Source organism: Salvelinus fontinalis, chromosome 14, assembly GCF_029448725.1.
Source record: "Salvelinus fontinalis isolate EN_2023a chromosome 14, ASM2944872v1, whole genome shotgun sequence".
In the NCBI taxonomy this organism is placed as follows: Eukaryota; Metazoa; Chordata; class Actinopteri; order Salmoniformes; family Salmonidae; genus Salvelinus; species Salvelinus fontinalis.
The window spans coordinates 19112998-19131052 of NC_074678.1; the positions used below are offsets into that span (position 1 = coordinate 19112998).

The 18055-nt window shown below is 44.8% G+C and overlaps 1 pseudogene; it reads left to right on the plus strand.

Annotated features, from left to right (window-relative positions):
- Positions 1-18055, plus strand: part of LOC129811147 (glomulin-like) — a 27058-nt pseudogene continuing 9003 nt past the window's right edge.

The window sequence follows — 18055 nt, forward strand, 5'->3', positions numbered from 1 at the left end:
ATGGCTGATCAGCTGCAGGATGTCATCCAGAGATGGGTAAGCTAACATGCTAACAGTGGCTCATATAAGAATGATAAGAACTAGCTACGCTTAATATAATATCATTGATAAGACATTTTCAACAATAATATGACTAATCGGATGCATAATATTGTCAGAATTATTACTTTGAACTAGCTGTCTCTGTGAGTGGTGTCAGTTGGCATCTTGTATCTGTACAGCGAAAAGCCGTGGTGGAAGATGGTTTAAGGCCAGAGGACCATGAGCTGTTCCAGAATGCTGGATTGGCGTGTATTAATCAGGGTGACACGACACAACTGCTAGACTTCATTCAGGATGAGAAGAACCAGGTAAATGCATCGATCGCCATCACATTTGCAAGCCCTCCAATGAAAACCCCTCTCATGCGCCGCTAAGTGAGTAATTAAATTCAAAGATATCCTAAGAAGAATCACACCTTACTGTTACAGAGTGAACCGGGAGGACATTGGGTGGTTTTACACTGCTCTATTTGTGAAAATTGTTGTAAAATATACCTTGTGGTTGACACATTTTTACACATTGACAGTGTAGTGTAGTAGATTCCAGTCCCAGAGGCCGATAATGGTGATGACAGACACATGCACACTCCAGTCTCCTCTGTGACAACATCAGCAAGTCTACTACTACAGCTAACAGTACAGGCCACTTTGCTACATTGCCACCATAGACATATAGTGTGCATCCCAAATGGCACCCTATTCCCTACATAACGCAAAACTTTTGACCAGGGCCCATAGGGCTATAGTGTGCATCCAAAGTAGTGCACTATGTAGACAATAGGGTGCCATTTGCGATGTATACATAAAATAACGATCGCTTCTCTCCCACTACCCAGAGCTTGTTGTTGGGCTGTTGACCTGAAGGTGTCAGGACTGAACCAGCCGATATTCAGTCAGATTTCTCGCTCCAGTGATGGTGACCCTGTTTGGAAAGGCTCTTCTCTAAGTGCCCTTGGTTGTCCCTGCTCCCCACGCCTTCTTTTGCTCTAAACCCTACACTTACAGGAGCATGTGTCAGGGTGGTTTTTCAAAGTCTTTAAGGAGCTAAAGGAGCCTCAGGAGGTATATGGGTTGAAGATATTGAATTGACTCACAAATGAAAAATCTGTGAGAAAACCCTCAACTTGGACAAAAAGTATTATCTAACTGTAGCGAAGGGATATTCACTAAAGAAAACATGGAATGGAAATGTAGTTAATTTTGATGGAGTCATAACAGGGTCTATAGATACCTCGCTAGGATGACATGGAGTCATAACAGGGTCTATAGATACCTCGCTAGGACGTCATGGAGTCAGACAAGGGTCTATAGCTACCTCGCTAGGACATCATGGAGCCATAACAGGGTCCATAGCTACCTCGCTAGGACATCATGGAGTCATACAAGGGTCTATAGCTGCCTCGATAGGATGTCATGGAGTCATAACAGGGTCTATAGCTACCTCGCTAGGATATCATGGAGTAATAACAGGGTCCGTAGCTACATTGCTAGGACATCATGGAGTCAGACAAAGGTCTATAACTACCTCGCTAGGACGTCATGGAGTGATACTAGGATCTATAGCTACCTCGCTAGGTCATATGGAGTCATAACAGGGTCCAGTGCTACCTCGGTAAGACATCATGGAATCATAACAGGGTCTATAGCTACCTCACTAGGATATCATGGAGTCATACAAGGGTCTATAGCTACCTCACTAGGACATCATGGAGTCAAACAAGGGTCTATAGCTACCTCGCTAGGATGTCATAACAGGGTCCATAGCTACCTCACTAGGACATCATGGAGTGATTCAAGGGTCTATAGCTACCTCGCTAGGACATATGGAGTCAAAACAGGGTATATAGCTACCTCACTAGGACATCATGGAGTCATACAAGGGTCTATAGCTACCTCGCTAGGAGTCATAACAGGGTCTATTGCTACCATGCTAGGATGTCATAACAGGGTTTATAGCTACCTCGCTAGGACATCATGGAGTCATAACAGGGTCTATAGCTACCTCGCTAGGATATCCTGGAGTCATAACAGGGTATATAGCTACCTCGCTAGGACATCATGGAGTCATAACGGGGTCTATGGCTACCTCGCTAGGACATCATGGAGTAATAACAGGGTCTATAGCTACCTCGCTAGGATGTCATGGAGTCATACAAGGGTATATAGCTACCTCGCTAGGACATCATGGAGTCATAACAGGGTCTATAGCTACCTCGCTAAAACATCATGGAGTCATACAAGGGTCTATAGCTACATCACTAGGATACCTGGAGTCATACAAGGGTCTATAGCTAACTCACTAGGACATCATGGAGTCATAACAGGGTCTATAGCTACCTCACTACGAGGTCATGGAGTCATAACAAGGTCTATAGCTACCTTGCTAGGATGTCATGGAGTCATATAAGTGTTTATAGCTACCTCACTAGAATATCATGGAGTCATACTAGGGTCTATAGCTACCTCGCAAGAATGTCATGGAGTCATATAAGTGTTTATAGCTACCTCACTAGAATATCATGGAGTCATACTAGGGTCTATAGCTACCTCACTAGGACATCACGGAGTCATATAAGTGTTTATAGCTACCTCGCTAGGATATCATGGAGTCATAAAAGGGTCCATAGCTACCTCGCTAGGATATCATGGAGTCATACAAGGGTCTATAGCTACCTCGCTAGGACGTCATGGAGTGATACTAGGATCTATAGCTACCTCGCTAGGTCATATGGAGTCATAACAGGGTCCAGTGCTACCTCGGTAAGACATCATGGAATCATAACAGGGTCTATAGCTACCTCAGTAGGATATCATGGAGTCATACAAGTGTCTATAGCTACCTCACTAGGACATCATGGAGTCAAACAAGGGTCTATAGCTACCTCGCTATGATGTCATAACAGGGTCCATAGCTACCTCGCTAGGACGTCATGGAGTGATTCAAGGGTCTATAGCTACCTTGCTAGGACATATGGAGTTAAAACAGGGTATATAGCTACCTCACTAGGACATCATGGAGTCATACAAGGGTCTATAGCTACCTCGCTAGGATGTCATGGAGTCATAACAGGGTCTATGGCTACCTCGCTAGGACATCATGGAGTAATAACAGGGTCTATAGCTACCTCGCTAGGATGTCATGGAGTCATACAAGGGTATATAGCTACCTCGCTAGGACATCATGGAGTCATAACAGGGTCTATGGCTACCTCGCTAGGACATCATGGAGTAATAACAGGGTCTATAGCTACCTCGCTAGGATGTCATGGAGTCATAAAAGGATCCATAGCTAGATCTTTAGAAAATCATGGAGTAATAACAGGGTCCATAGCTACCTATCTAGCACATCATGGAGACATACAACAGTCTATAGCTACCTCGCTAGGACGTCATGGAGTGAATCAAGGGTCTATAGCTACCTTGCTAGGACATATGGAGTCAAAACAGGGTATATAGCTACCTCACTAGGACATCATGGAGTCATACAAGGGTCTATAGCTACCTCGCTAGGATGTCATGGAGTCATAACAGGGTCTATAGCTACCTCGCTGTCATGGAGTCATAACAGGGTCTATAGCTACCTCGCTAGGACATCATGGAGTAATAACAGGGTCTATAGCTACCTCGCTGTCATGGAGTCATAACAGGGTCTATAGCTACCTCGCTAGGACATCATGGAGTAATAACAGGGTCTATAGCTACCTCGCTAGGATGTCATGGAGTCATAACAGGGTCTATAGCTATCTCGCTAGGATGTCATGGAGTCATACAAGGGTCTATAGCTACCTCGCTAGGATGTCATGGAGTCATAACAGGGTCTATAGCTACCTCACTAGGACATCATGGAGTCAGACAAGGCTCTATAGCTACCTTGCTAGGACATCATGGAGTCATAATAGGGTCTACAGCTACCTCACTAGGATGTCATGGAGTCATAACAGGGTCTATAGCTACCTCGCTAGGATGTCATGGAGTCATAACAGGGTCTATAGCTACCTCACTAGGACATCATGGAGTCAGACAAGGGTCTATAGCTACCTCGCTAGGACATCATGGAGTAATAACAGGGTCTACAGCTACCTCGCTAGGATGTCATGGAGTCATAACAGGGTCTATAGCTACCTCGCTAGGATGTCATGGAGTCATAACAGGGTCTACAGCTACCTCGCTAGGATGTCATGGAGTCATAACAGGGTCTATAGCTACCTCGCTAGGATGTCATGGAGTCATAACAGGGTCTACAGCTACCTCGCTAGGATGTCATGGAGTCATAACAGGGTCTATAGCTACCTCGCTAGGATGTCATGGAGTCATAACAGGGTCTACAGCTACCTCGCTAGGATGTCATGGAGTCATAACAGGGTTTATAGCTACCTCGCTAGGATGTCATGGAGTCATAACAGGGTCTACAGCTACCTCGCTAGGATGTCATGGAGTCATATAAGTGTTTATAGCTACCTCACTAGAATATCATGGAGTCATACTAGGGTCTATAGCTACCTCACTAGGACATCACGGAGTCATATAAGTGTTTATAGCTACCTCGCTAGGATATCATGGAGTCATAACAGGGTTTATAGCTACCTCGCTAGGACATCATGGAGTCATAACAGGGTCTATACTTACCTCACTAGGACATCATGGAGTCATACAAGGGTCTATAGGTACCTCGCTAGGACTTCATGGAGTCAGACAAGGGTCTGTAGCTACATCGCTAGGATGTCATGGAGTCATAACAGGGTCTGTAGCTACATCGCTAGGACATCATGGAGTCATAACACGGTCTACAGCTACCTCGCTAGGATGTCATAACAGGGTCTATATCTACCTCGGTAGGACGTCATGGAATCATAACAGGGTCTATACCTACCTCGCTAGGACATCATGGAGTCATAACACGGTCTATAGCTACCTCGCTAGGATGTCATGGAGTCATACAAGGGTCTATAGCTACCTCGCTAGGATGTCATGGAGTCATAACAGGGTCTATAGCTACCTCGCTAGGACATCATGGAGACATAAAACGGTCTATAGCTACCTCGCTAGGATGTCATGGAGTCATAACAGGGTCTATAGCTACCTCACTAGAACATCATGGAGACATAAAACGGTCTATAGCTACCTCGCTAGGATGTCATGGAGTCATACAAGGGTATATAGCTACCTCGGTAGGACATCATGGAGTCATAACAGGGTCTATAGCTACCTCGCTAGGACATCATGGAGTCATAACAGGGTCTATAGCAACCTCGCTAGGACATCATGGAGTCATAACAGGGTCTATAGCTACCTCGCTAGGACATCATGGAGTCATAACAGGGTCTATAGCTACCTCGCTAGGACATCATGGAGTCATAACAGGGTCTATAGCAACCTCGCTAGGACATCATGGAGTCATAACAGGGTCTATAGCAACCTCGCTAGGATATCATGGAGTCATAACAGGGTCTATAGCTACCTCGCTAGGATGTCATGGAGTCATACAAGGGTCCATAGCTACCTCGCTAGGACATTATGGAGTAATAACAGGGTCCATAGCTACCTCGCTAGGATATCATGGAGTCATACAAGGGTCTATAGCTACCTCGCTAGGACGTCATGGAGTGATACTAGGATCTATAGCTACCTCGCTAGGTCATATGGAGTCATAACAGGGTCCAGTGCTACCTCGGTAAGACATCATGGAATCATAACAGGGTCTATAGCTACCTCACTAGGATATCATGGAGTCATACAAGTGTCTATAGCTACCTCACTAGGACATCATGGAGTCAAACAAGGGTCTATAGCTACCTCGCTATGATGTCATAACAGGGTCCATAGCTACCTCGCTAGGACGTCATGGAGTGATTCAAGGGTCTATAGCTACCTCGCTAGGACATATGGAGTTAAAACAGGGTATATAGCTACCTCACTAGGACATCATGGAGTCATACAAGGGTCTATAGCTACCTCGCTAGGATGTCATGGAGTCATAACAGGGTCTATAACTACCTCGCTAGGATATCCTGGAGTCATAACAGGGTATATAGCTACCTCGCTAGGACATCATGGAGTCATAACAGGGTCTATGGCTACCTCGCTAGGACATCATGGAGTAATAACAGGGTCTATAGCTACCTCGCTAGGATGTCATGGAGTCATACAAGGGTATATAGCTACCTCGCTAGGACATCATGGAGTCATAACAGGGTCTATGGCTACCTCGCTAGGACATCATGGAGTAATAACAGGGTCTATAGCTACCTCGCTAGGATGTCATGGAGTCATAAAAGGATCCATAGCTAGATCTTTAGAAAATCATGGAGTAATAACAGGGTCCATAGCTACCTTTCTAGCACATCATGGAGACATACAACAGTCTATAGCTACCTTGCTAGGACGTCATGGAGTGAATCAAGGGTCTATAGCTACCTTGCTAGGACATATGGAGTCAAAACAGGGTATATAGCTATCTCACTAGGACATCATGGAGTCATACAAGGGTCTATAGCTACCTCGCTAGGATGTCATGGAGTCATAACAGGGTCTATAGCTACCTCGCTGTCATGGAGTCATAACAGGGTCTATAGCTACCTCGCTAGGACATCATGGAGTAATAACAGGGTCTATAGCTACCTCGCTGTCATGGAGTCATAACAGGGTCTATAGCTACCTCGCTAGGACATCATGGAGTAATAACAGGGTCTATAGCTACCTCGCTAGGATGTCATGGAGTCATAACAGGGTCTATAGCTACCTCGCTAGGACATCATGGAGTCATAACAGGGTCTATAGCTACCTCGCTAGGATGTCATGGAGTCATAACAGGGTCTATAGCTACCTCACTAGGACATCATGGAGTCAGACAAGGCTCTATAGCTACCTTGCTAGGACATCATGGAGTCATAAAAGGGTCTACAGCTACCTCACTAGGATGTCATGGAGTCATAACAGGGTCTATAGCTACCTCGCTAGGATGTCATGGAGTCATAACAGGGTCTATAGCTACCTCACTAGGACATCATGGAGTCAGACAAGGGTCTATAGCTACCTCGCTAGGACATCATGGAGTAATAACAGGGTATACAGCTACCTCGCTAGGATGTCATGGAGTCATAACAGGGTCTATAGCTACCTCGCTAGGATGTCATGGAGTCATAACAGGGTCTACAGCTACCTCGCTAGGATGTCATGGAGTCATAACAGGGTCTATAGCTACCTCGCTAGGATGTCATGGAGTCATAACAGGGTCTACATCTACCTCGCTAGGATGTCATGGAGTCATAACAGGGTCTATAGCTACCTCGCTAGGATGTCATGGAGTCATAACAGGGTCTACAGCTACCTCGCTAGGATGTCATGGAGTCATAACAGGGTATACAGCTACCTCGCTAGGATGTCATGGAGTCATAACAGGGTCTATAGCTACCTCGCTAGGATGTCATGGAGTCATAACAGGGTCTACAGCTACCTCGCTAGGATGTCATGGAGTCATAACAGGGTCTATAGCTACCTCGCTAGGATGTCATGGAGTCATAACAGGGTCTACAGCTACCTCGCTAGGATGTCATGGAGTCATAACAGGGTCTATAGCTACCTCGCTAGGATGTCATGGAGTCATAACAGGGTCTACAGCTACCTCGCTAGGATGTCATGGAGTCATAACAGGGTCTACAGCTACCTCGCTAGGATGTCATGGAGTCATAACAGGGTCTATAGCTACCTCGCTAGGATGTCATGGAGTCATAACAGGGTCTACAGCTACCTCGCTAGGATGTCATGGAGTCATAACAGGGTCTATAGCTACCTCGCTAGGATGTCATGGAGTCATAACAGGGTCTACAGCTACCTCGCTAGGATGTCATGGAGTCATATAAGTGTTTATAGCTACCTCACTAGAATATCATGGAGTCATACTAGGGTCTATAGCTACCTCACTAGGACATCACGGAGTCATATAAGTGTTTATAGCTACCTCGCTAGGATATCATGGAGTCATAACAGGGTCTATAGCTACCTCGCTAGGATATCATGGAGTCATAACAGGGTTTATAGCTACCTCGCTAGGACATCATGGAGTCATAACAGGGTCTATAGCTACCTCGCTAGGATGTCATGGAGTCATACAAGGGTATATAGCTACCTCGCTAGGACATCATGGAGTCATAACAGGGTCTATAGCTACCTCGCTAAAACATCATGGAGTCATACAAGGGTCTATAGCTACATCACTAGGATACCTGGAGTCATACAAGGGTCTATAGCTAACTCACTAGGACATCATGGAGTCATAACAGGGTCTATAGCTACCTCACTACGAGGTCATGGAGTCATAACAAGGTCTATAGCTACCTTGCTAGGATGTCATGGAGTCATATAAGTGTTTATAGCTACCTCACTAGAATATCATGGAGTCATACTAGGGTCTATAGCTACCTCGCAAGAATGTCATGGAGTCATATAAGTGTTTATAGCTACCTCACTAGAATATCATGGAGTCATACTAGGGTCTATAGCTACCTCACTAGGACATCACGGAGTCATATAAGTGTTTATAGCTACCTCGCTAGGATATCATGGAGTCATAAAAGGGTCTATTGCTACCTCGCTAGGATGTCATGGAGTCATACAAGGGTCCATAGCTACCTCGCTAGGACATTATGGAGTAATAACAGGGTCCATAGCTACCTCGCTAGGATATCATGGAGTCATACAAGGGTCTATAGCTACCTCGCTAGGACGTCATGGAGTGATACTAGGATCTATAGCTACCTCGCTAGGTCATATGGAGTCATAACAGGGTCCAGTGCTACCTCGGTAAGACATCATGGAATCATAACAGGGTCTATAGCTACCTCAGTAGGATATCATGGAGTCATACAAGTGTCTATAGCTACCTCACTAGGACATCATGGAGTCAAACAAGGGTCTATAGCTACCTCGCTATGATGTCATAACAGGGTCCATAGCTACCTCGCTAGGACGTCATGGAGTGATTCAAGGGTCTATAGCTACCTCGCTAGGACATATGGAGTTAAAACAGGGTATATAGCTACCTCACTAGGACATCATGGAGTCATACAAGGGTCTATAGCTACCTCGCTAGGATGTCATGGAGTCATAACAGGGTATATAGCTACCTCGCTAGGACATCATGGAGTCATAACAGGGTCTATGGCTACCTCGCTAGGACATCATGGAGTAATAACAGGGTCTATAGCTACCTCGCTAGGATGTCATGGAGTCATACAAGGGTATATAGCTACCTCGCTAGGACATCATGGAGTCATAACAGGGTCTATGGCTACCTCGCTAGGACATCATGGAGTAATAACAGGGTCTATAGCTACCTCGCTAGGATGTCATGGAGTCATAAAAGGATCCATAGCTAGATCTTTAGAAAATCATGGAGTAATAACAGGGTCCATAGCTACCTATCTAGCACATCATGGAGACATACAACAGTCTATAGCTACCTCGCTAGGACGTCATGGAGTGAATCAAGGGTCTATAGCTACCTTGCTAGGACATATGGAGTCAAAACAGGGTATATAGCTACCTCACTAGGACATCATGGAGTCATACAAGGGTCTATAGCTACCTCGCTAGGATGTCATGGAGTCATAACAGGGTCTATAGCTACCTCGCTGTCATGGAGTCATAACAGGGTCTATAGCTACCTCGCTAGGACATCATGGAGTAATAACAGGGTCTATAGCTACCTCGCTAGGATGTCATGGAGTCATAACAGGGTCTATAGCTACCTCGCTAGGACATCATGGAGTAATAACAGGGTCTATAGCTACCTCGCTAGGATGTCATGGAGTCATAACAGGGTCTATAGCTATCTCGCTAGGATGTCATGGAGTCATACAAGGGTCTATAGCTACCTCGCTAGGATGTCATGGAGTCATAACAGGGTCTATAGCTACCTCACTAGGACATCATGGAGTCAGACAAGGCTCTATAGCTACCTTGCTAGGACATCATGGAGTCATAATAGGGTCTACAGCTACCTCACTAGGATGTCATGGAGTCATAACAGGGTCTATAGCTACCTCGCTAGGATGTCATGGAGTCATAACAGGGTCTATAGCTACCTCACTAGGACATCATGGAGTCAGACAAGGGTCTATAGCTACCTCGCTAGGACATCATGGAGTAATAACAGGGTCTACAGCTACCTCGCTAGGATGTCATGGAGTCATAACAGGGTCTATAGCTACCTCGCTAGGATGTCATGGAGTCATAACAGGGTCTACAGCTACCTCGCTAGGATGTCATGGAGTCATAACAGGGTCTATAGCTACCTCGCTAGGATGTCATGGAGTCATAACAGGGTCTACAGCTACCTCGCTAGGATGTCATGGAGTCATAACAGGGTCTATAGCTACCTCGCTAGGATGTCATGGAGTCATAACAGGGTCTACAGCTACCTCGCTAGGATGTCATGGAGTCATAACAGGGTCTATAGCTACCTCGCTAGGATGTCATGGAGTCATAACAGGGTCTACAGCTACCTCGCTAGGATGTCATGGAGTCATATAAGTGTTTATAGCTACCTCACTAGAATATCATGGAGTCATACTAGGGTCTATAGCTACCTCACTAGGACATCACGGAGTCATATAAGTGTTTATAGCTACCTCGCTAGGATATCATGGAGTCATAACAGGGTCTATAGCTACCTCGCTAGGATATCATGGAGTCATAACAGGGTTTATAGCTACCTCGCTAGGACATCATGGAGTCATAACAGGGTCTATACTTACCTCACTAGGACATCATGGAGTCATACAAGGGTCTATAGGTACCTCGCTAGGACTTCATGGAGTCAGACAAGGGTCTGTAGCTACATCGCTAGGATGTCATGGAGTCATAACAGGGTCTGTAGCTACATCGCTAGGACATCATGGAGACATACAAGGGTCTACAGCTACCTCGCTAGGATGTCATAACAGGGTCTATATCTACCTCGGTAGGACGTCATGGAATCATAACAGGGTCTATACCTACCTCGCTAGGACATCATGGAGTCATAACACGGTCTATAGCTACCTCGCTAGGATGTCATGGAGTCATACAAGGGTCTATAGCTACCTCGCTAGGATGTCATGGAGTCATAACAGGGTCTATAGCTACCTCGCTAGGACATCATGGAGACATAAAACGGTCTATAGCTACCTCGCTAGGATGTCATGGAGTCATAACAGGGTCTATAGCTACCTCGCTAGGACATCATGGAGTCATAACACGGTCTATAGCTACCTCGCTAGGATGTCATGGAGTCATACAAGGGTCTATAGCTACCTCGCTAGGATGTCATGGAGTCATAACAGGGTCTATAACTACCTCGCTAGGACATCATGGAGTCATAACAGGGTCTATAGCAACCTCGCTAGGACATCATGGAGTCATAACAGGGTCTATAGCAACCTCGCTAGGATATCATGGAGTCATAACAGGGTCTATAGCTACCTCGCTAGGATGTCATGGAGTCATACAAGGGTCCATAGCTACCTTGCTAGGACATTATGGAGTAATAACAGGGTCCATAGCTACCTCGCTAGGATATCATGGAGTCATACAAGGGTCTATAGCTACCTCGCTAGGACGTCATGGAGTGATACTAGGATCTATAGCTACCTCGCTAGGTCATATGGAGTCATAACAGGGTCCAGTGCTACCTCGGTAAGACATCATGGAATCATAACAGGGTCTATAGCTACCTCACTAGGATATCATGGAGTCATACAAGTGTCTATAGCTACCTCACTAGGACATCATGGAGTCAAACAAGGGTCTATAGCTACCTCGCTATGATGTCATAACAGGGTCCATAGCTACCTCGCTAGGACGTCATGGAGTGATTCAAGGGTCTATAGCTACCTCGCTAGGACATATGGAGTTAAAACAGGGTATATAGCTACCTCACTAGGACATCATGGAGTCATACAAGGGTCTATAGCTACCTCGCTAGGATGTCATGGAGTCATAACAGGGTCTATAACTACCTCGCTAGGATATCCTGGAGTCATAACAGGGTATATAGCTACCTCGCTAGGACATCATGGAGTCATAACAGGGTCTATGGCTACCTCGCTAGGACATCATGGAGTAATAACAGGGTCTATAGCTACCTCGCTAGGATGTCATGGAGTCATACAAGGGTATATAGCTACCTCGCTAGGACATCATGGAGTCATAACAGGGTCTATGGCTACCTCGCTAGGACATCATGGAGTAATAACAGGGTCTATAGCTACCTCGCTAGGATGTCATGGAGTCATAAAAGGATCCATAGCTAGATCTTTAGAAAATCATGGAGTAATAACAGGGTCCATAGCTACCTTTCTAGCACATCATGGAGACATACAACAGTCTATAGCTACCTTGCTAGGACGTCATGGAGTGAATCAAGGGTCTATAGCTACCTTGCTAGGACATATGGAGTCAAAACAGGGTATATAGCTATCTCACTAGGACATCATGGAGTCATACAAGGGTCTATAGCTACCTCGCTAGGATGTCATGGAGTCATAACAGGGTCTATAGCTACCTCGCTGTCATGGAGTCATAACAGGGTCTATAGCTACCTCGCTAGGACATCATGGAGTAATAACAGGGTCTATAGCTACCTCGCTGTCATGGAGTCATAACAGGGTCTATAGCTACCTCGCTAGGACATCATGGAGTAATAACAGGGTCTATAGCTACCTCGCTAGGATGTCATGGAGTCATAACAGGGTCTATAGCTACCTCGCTAGGACATCATGGAGTCATAACAGGGTCTATAGCTACCTCGCTAGGATGTCATGGAGTCATAACAGGGTCTATAGCTACCTCACTAGGACATCATGGAGTCAGACAAGGCTCTATAGCTACCTTGCTAGGACATCATGGAGTCATAATAGGGTCTACAGCTACCTCACTAGGATGTCATGGAGTCATAACAGGGTCTATAGCTACCTCGCTAGGATGTCATGGAGTCATAACAGGGTCTATAGCTACCTCACTAGGACATCATGGAGTCAGACAAGGGTCTATAGCTACCTCGCTAGGACATCATGGAGTAATAACAGGGTATACAGCTACCTCGCTAGGATGTCATGGAGTCATAACAGGGTCTATAGCTACCTCGCTAGGATGTCATGGAGTCATAACAGGGTCTACAGCTACCTCGCTAGGATGTCATGGAGTCATAACAGGGTCTATAGCTACCTCGCTAGGATGTCATGGAGTCATAACAGGGTCTACATCTACCTCGCTAGGATGTCATGGAGTCATAACAGGGTCTATAGCTACCTCGCTAGGATGTCATGGAGTCATAACAGGGTCTACAGCTACCTCGCTAGGATGTCATGGAGTCATAACAGGGTATACAGCTACCTCGCTAGGATGTCATGGAGTCATAACAGGGTCTATAGCTACCTCGCTAGGATGTCATGGAGTCATAACAGGGTCTACAGCTACCTCGCTAGGATGTCATGGAGTCATAACAGGGTCTATAGCTACCTCGCTAGGATGTCATGGAGTCATAACAGGGTCTACAGCTACCTCGCTAGGATGTCATGGAGTCATAACAGGGTCTATAGCTACCTCGCTAGGATGTCATGGAGTCATAACAGGGTCTACAGCTACCTCGCTAGGATGTCATGGAGTCATAACAGGGTCTACAGCTACCTCGCTAGGATGTCATGGAGTCATAACAGGGTCTATAGCTACCTCGCTAGGATGTCATGGAGTCATAACAGGGTCTACAGCTACCTCGCTAGGATGTCATGGAGTCATAACAGGGTCTATAGCTACCTCGCTAGGATGTCATGGAGTCATAACAGGGTCTACAGCTACCTCGCTAGGATGTCATGGAGTCATATAAGTGTTTATAGCTACCTCACTAGAATATCATGGAGTCATACTAGGGTCTATAGCTACCTCACTAGGACATCACGGAGTCATATAAGTGTTTATAGCTACCTCGCTAGGATATCATGGAGTCATAACAGGGTCTATAGCTACCTCGCTAGGATATCATGGAGTCATAACAGGGTTTATAGCTACCTCGCTAGGACATCATGGAGTCATAACAGGGTCTATACTTACCTCACTAGGACATCATGGAGTCATACAAGGGTCTATAGGTACCTCGCTAGGACTTCATGGAGTCAGACAAGGGTCTGTAGCTACATCGCTAGGATGTCATGGAGTCATAACAGGGTCTGTAGCTACATCGCTAGGACATCATGGAGACATACAAGGGTCTACAGCTACCTCGCTAGGATGTCATAACAGGGTCTATATCTACCTCGGTAGGACGTCATGGAATCATAACAGGGTCTATAGCTACCTCGCTAGGACATCATGGAGTCATAACACGGTCTATAGCTACCTCGCTAGGATGTCATGGAGTCATACAAGGGTCTATAGCTACCTCGCTAGGATGTCATGGAGTCATAACAGGGTCTATAGCTACCTCACTAGAACATCATGGAGTCATAACAGGGTCTATAGCAACCTCGCTAGGACATCATGGAGTCATAACAGGGTCTATAGCTACCTCGCTAGGATGTCATGGAGTCATAACAGGGTCTATAGCAACCTCGCTAGGATATCATGGAGTCATAACAGGGTCTATAGCTACCACGCTGGGATGTCATGGAGTCATAACAGGGTCTATAGCAACCTCGCTAGGATATCATGGAGTCATAACAGGGTCTATAGCTACCACGCTGGGATGTCATGGAGTCATAACAGGGTCTATAGCTACCTCGCTAGGATGTCATGGAGTCATAACAGGGTCTATAGCTACCTCGCTAGGATATCATGGAGTCATAACAGGGTCTATAGCAACCTCGCTAGGACATCATGGAGTCATAACAGGGTCTATAGCAACCTCGCTAGGACATCATGGAGTCATAACAGGGTCTATAGCTACCTCACTAGGATGTCATGGAGTCATAACAGGGTCTATAGCAACCTCGCTAGGATATCATGGAGTCATAACCAGGTCTATAGCTACCACGCTAGGATATCAACTTAGCTTTTTTGACCGACGTGAGGTGGTAGTCAAGGTGGTCATTTGCAAGATAGCCCACATGCAACCAACAATTTGTATACCTCCCATAAACTTGCACAACTGTTTTTTATCATCAGTTGCTGCTTTCTTTCTAAATGTAAAAAGTAGACATGACACAGAAGTTTTTGGTTATTTTATCTGACCCAGGGAATAGTGGAGTCTATGGGCTGTGGCCTCCTTGCGTCCCTGGTGGCCGAGGTACTGAAGAAGAAGAAGAGTACCTCTACCTGTCAGGCCGTTATCACACACCTGGCCGAGGTAAACTATAAGCATTATGAATTACCCTTGACAGAATTGGATGGCAGGAGGCTAAACAGCAGGTAGATTCACATGACATGGCATCATAGTTAACAGTAATGTATAAATCTTGTCTCTCAGACATGCAGCCCGATGGAACTCATGCTGATTTTTCTCGGCCAAGTGGATGACCTTCATCCGGACCTCATCGCTGACACCATCGAACTTATGGTCCCGCATCTTCAAACAGGTAATACTTAGCAGTGGTATTGCGAAGGCTATCTCCTGCAGATGTTGTTTGCTTCCCTCTACTGGACACTTACTGTAACTTAATCTTGATGACGTTCCCCTTCATTTTTTTCTCCCAATATTTTATTTATTTATAAATGCAAACAGAGCACAAAAACAACACAACCACCACAACATTCCCAGACCTGTCCATAAACGTACAAAAACACAGTAGCCTTCCATTTCAATACACATATACATCAAATTCAAACACAGTTATGTATGTTGGGAAATCTTACACTCCTCAAGATTGCCAATGTGAGGTTTCCAGATTATATCAAACATGTCTTTTTTTTGCTTAATTTCATAAAACACAATCTAATGGAATGTAACTACCTTCAGTTCGTTATTGACGATGCGTGTGTATGATGCTTTCCAATTGATAGCTACACATATTTTTGCAGCAATTAGATCTAAATTACAAAACCTTCTGTGATATCGGTCAAGAATATTTACATTCCGCAACAGACATAATCATGGAGATGGATGGATGTAAAATCCTTGACACAATGATATGATGGCACAGACATTATCCCAAAATGGTGTCCATTTCTCACAGGACAACAGCATATGTAATAGGGTTCATTTTAGTTTTTTGCATCTCCAACAGTGATATGACATTTCTGGGTACATTACATGCATTCTAGCAGGAGTGTAGTAAATCCTATGGATTATCTTCAATTGCAATAATTTATGGCTAAGATTGTAGGAGCAAATATGAACATTTTCACATACCGTTGAAGTCGGAAGTTTACATCAAATCAAATCACATACACTTAGGTTGGAGTCATTAAAACTTGTTTTTCAACCACTCCACAAATTTCTTGTTAACAAACTATAGTTTTGGCAAGTCGGTTATGACATATACTTTGTGCATGACACAAGTAATTTTTCCAACAATTGTTTACAGAGAGATTATTTCACTTATAACTCACTGTATCACAATTCCAGTGGGTCAGAAGTTTACATACGCTAAGTTGACTGTGCCTTTAAACAGCTTGGAATATTCCAGAAAATTATGTCATGGCTTTAGAAGCTTCTGATAGGCTAATTGACATAATCTAAGTCAATTGGAGGTGTACCTGTGGATGTATTTCAAGGCCTACCTTCAAACTCAGTGCCTCTTTGCTTGACATCATGGGAAAATCAAAAGAAATCAGCCAAGACTTCAGAAAAATTATTGTAGACCTCCACAAGTCTGGTTCATCCTTGGGAGCAATTTCCAAACACCTGAAGGTACCACGTTCATCTGTACAAACAATAGTACGCAAGTATAAACACCATGGGACCACGCAGCCGCCATACCGCTCTGGAAGAAGAAGTGTTCTGTCTCCTAGAGATGAACATACTTTGGTGCGAAAATTGCAAATCAATCCCAGAACAACAGCAAAGGACCTTGTGTAGATGCTGGAGGAAACAGGTACAAAAGTATCTATATCCACAGTAAAATGAGTCCTATATCGACATAACCTGAAAGGCCGCTCAGCAAGGAAGAAGCCACTGCTCCAAAACCGCCATAAAAAAGCCAGACTACGGTTTGCAACTGCACATGGGGACAAAGATCGTACTTTTCGGAGAAATGTCCTCTGGTCTGATGAAACAAAAATAGAACTGTTTGGCCATAATAACCATCGTTATGTTTGGAGGAAAAAGGGGGACGCTTGCAAGACGAAGAACACCATCCCAACCGTGAAGCACGGGGGTGGCAGCATTATGTTGTGGGGGTGCTTTGCTGCAGGAGGGACTGGTGCACGTCACAAAATAGATGGCATCATGATGTAGGAAAATTATTTGGATATATTGAAGCAACATCTCAAGACATCAGTCAGGAAGTTAAAGCTTGGTCACAAATGGGTCTTCCAAATGGACAATGACCCCAAGCATACTTCCAAAGTTGTGGCAAAATGGCTTAAGGACAACAAAGTCAAGGTATTGGAGTGGCCATCACAAAGCCCTGACCTCATTCCTATAGAAAATGTGTGGGCAGAACTGAAAAAGCGTGTGCGAGCAAGGAGGCCTACAAACCTGACTCAGTTACACCAGCTCTGTCAGGAGGAATGGGCCTAAAATTCACCCAACTTATTGTGGGAAGCTTGTGGAAGGCTACCCGAAACGTTTGACCCAAGTTTAAATTGTTTAAGGCAATGCTACCAAATACTAATTGAGTGTATGTAAACTTCTGACCCACTGGGAATGTGATGAAAGAAAAAAAGCTGAAATAAATCATTCTCTCTACTATTATTCTGACATTTCACATTCTTAAAATAAAGTGGTCATCCTAACTGACCTAAGACAGGGAACTTTTACTAGGATTAAATGTCAAGAATTAAAAAACTGAGTTTAAATGTATTTGGCTAAGGTGTATGTAAACTTCCAACTTCAACTGTATCTGTGACCAATAGTTCTCATCAATTTCTTCTTTGAGATCTGT